Source organism: Palaemon carinicauda, chromosome 11 (genome assembly GCF_036898095.1).
Source record: "Palaemon carinicauda isolate YSFRI2023 chromosome 11, ASM3689809v2, whole genome shotgun sequence".
NCBI classification, from domain to species: Eukaryota; Metazoa; Arthropoda; class Malacostraca; order Decapoda; family Palaemonidae; genus Palaemon; species Palaemon carinicauda.
In genome coordinates this window covers 117,537,821-117,540,320 of record NC_090735.1, presented here as the reverse complement: position 1 = coordinate 117,540,320, position 2,500 = coordinate 117,537,821, and positions in this window count along the sequence as shown.

The window sequence follows — 2,500 nt, the reverse complement described above, 5'->3', positions numbered from 1 at the left end:
TGTAGAACAATGATGATTACGACAGTGAATTATTTCATGAATGTGTGTTATTCTGGATATATTAAAGGTTTTTAAAGGCCACATATGAATGGCAGAGGCAAGGGACAGTGACAATAGTGTATTGTAAAGTATTTATCCTGGTGGCTATTTTTGCCAGAGTAATGAAAATTGATTATGGTCCCTAAGAACCCCAGTCCCCTCTTCATATTTGCTCCAACTCATTTGGAACCAAACAGAGTGAGCAAGTCAAGCTTTGATTGTTTTGAAGTGTGAACCAAATACTGCAGTGTGGTATGGGAAAAATACTGAATGCTGTGACGAAGGAACTACGTAGTAGAGTACAGTAATTGAGAATGAAGACATTAAGGAGTGTGTGTGTGTGAATGTAGAGGGTTGCTTGAAAACAGCTGAAGATAATGAAAGAAAGAATGGCTGAAATGATGAAGAAATTAAAGGGAATGGATGTGCAGAAAAAGAAAGACGATTACGCCTACAGCCGCATCATCCAGGGAGGTGCATGGGGGTACAAAGCAAAACAGGTGCCAAGAAATGCAAGGTTTTAATAAAAGTGGCCAAGTAAAATAAAAAAAGTATTTAACAAATTTAAGTGATCAAATAAGTAAAGAATCAAGTGATCAAATAAGTAAGTCTGAGAAAGCAGATGTAATCAGAAAATCAGAGTGAGACAATATAAAGGTGGAAACAATCATGCAAGCAAATGGACATAACATTATAGATTTCTGTACCAAAAACCCCAGTGTGGACACCTCAATCAAGAGTACCAAGCACAATGTGTCCATTAACTTTAGCTCTCTCCATCCCGCCAAATGTCAATTTTTGCGTGTCGATATCACACATTATGAAATGTGTCGACACATGTCGCACACATCAGCTGGCTACACTGACTCTCCTTAACTCGCTGACAATTATCAGTTTGATCCACTCTGTAACTATGTGCAGGCCCACTACGGTCGATAGGAATGACCAAGCAGTCTTTGTTTGTAAATTTTCATGAAGAAAAGAAAAAAACTCTATGAATGACTCCTATAATCTATAAGAACTCCATATTCTAATGATGAAACTTGAGAAATGATTACTTGAACTGACTACTGGATGTGCCGTGTATGTAGTTTACAGTAAAACCCTGACCTCCAAAGTTAATTGTTTCCAAGAGACCTTATTACTGTCCTACATATTGTAGTTAATTGGATCCAAGAAACCCAACATAAGGTGATTTTAGGCTTATAAAGTGTAATATGTTTCACATAAAGATACTGAACACAGAAAAAGTAATTATAACCGGCTTACATTATATAAAAAAACTGGACGTTGAAATGTTAATATTTAGAAAAAGTTCTAATCGGTAAACCCATTTTATGTAGCGGAATGTAGAAAGTAATTTGCATTTTCCAATTGTCATAATATTTGCACACACTTATATATTGTGCTTATAAATTCATGATACGGTGAAGTGCCAGTTGCCATAAAACTCCGTGACCATGTAGTGAGGATTCGTAGCTGTTTAAGCTTCTAAAATAATATATTCTAATTGTTCATTACTTCTTCGTAGTTTACTTATTTCTTTATTGCTTATCCTCATTGGGCTATTTTTTCCTGTTCCTACTTTTCAAACTAGAATCGTAGCTAAGCTAATAATAATAATAATAATAATAATAATAATAATAATAATAATAATAATAATGAAAAAAAAAATAATAATAATAATAATGTAAAAAAAAAGAAAAAAAAATAATAATAATAATAATAATAATAATAATAATAATAATAATAATAATAACGCTGTCAAAACGTATTTATTTAGAATTTTGACGTAAATTTCGTATTCATACCCCACATTATTAATGTATTTGTAATAAAATAGGATTGGTTTCCCTACTATGTAGAAGTTATCTTGTATGGAAGTGCATAACTATTTTAATTTTACGGTTTTATTGGCGGAGTTTTCAGCTAATTCTTCCTAAAGTTTAGTTATCCATTGATTTATTTTCTCACTTATTCCAGAATGTATGCAATTTTGAATGCAATTGGTTTATTTCCTATTATCAACGAACAAAATATTATTTGCATTTCCAAATATTGAATTTCTGTTATTCTCTGTCTTTTTTTTTCATTTTTTTTTTTTTTGCGTTTCTAAAATCAATCCGGAATTTTAAATAATTTGTGATATGGAAAAAAAATAACGAAAAGCGAAAACTCCAATCCGAAATTCAGCTCCATTGCATTGCAATTTGAGAACGTTTATCAAATCACAAGCTGTATCCTAGTGGAGCTAACTGAACCCTTTTTACTTTTACCGCTTCACTGTCAGCAATTTATTCAAAAAGTTAACATAGAATTTTTTGCCGTTAAATTTTTAAGTCCCACTGAATTACGTGATTTGTTCGGGATCTAGTAAAATGCAGCTACCAAGAACGAAATTAAGTTTGTTTTATTTGAATACAATTTGTAATATTTTATAAATATATAATGATGATAATTT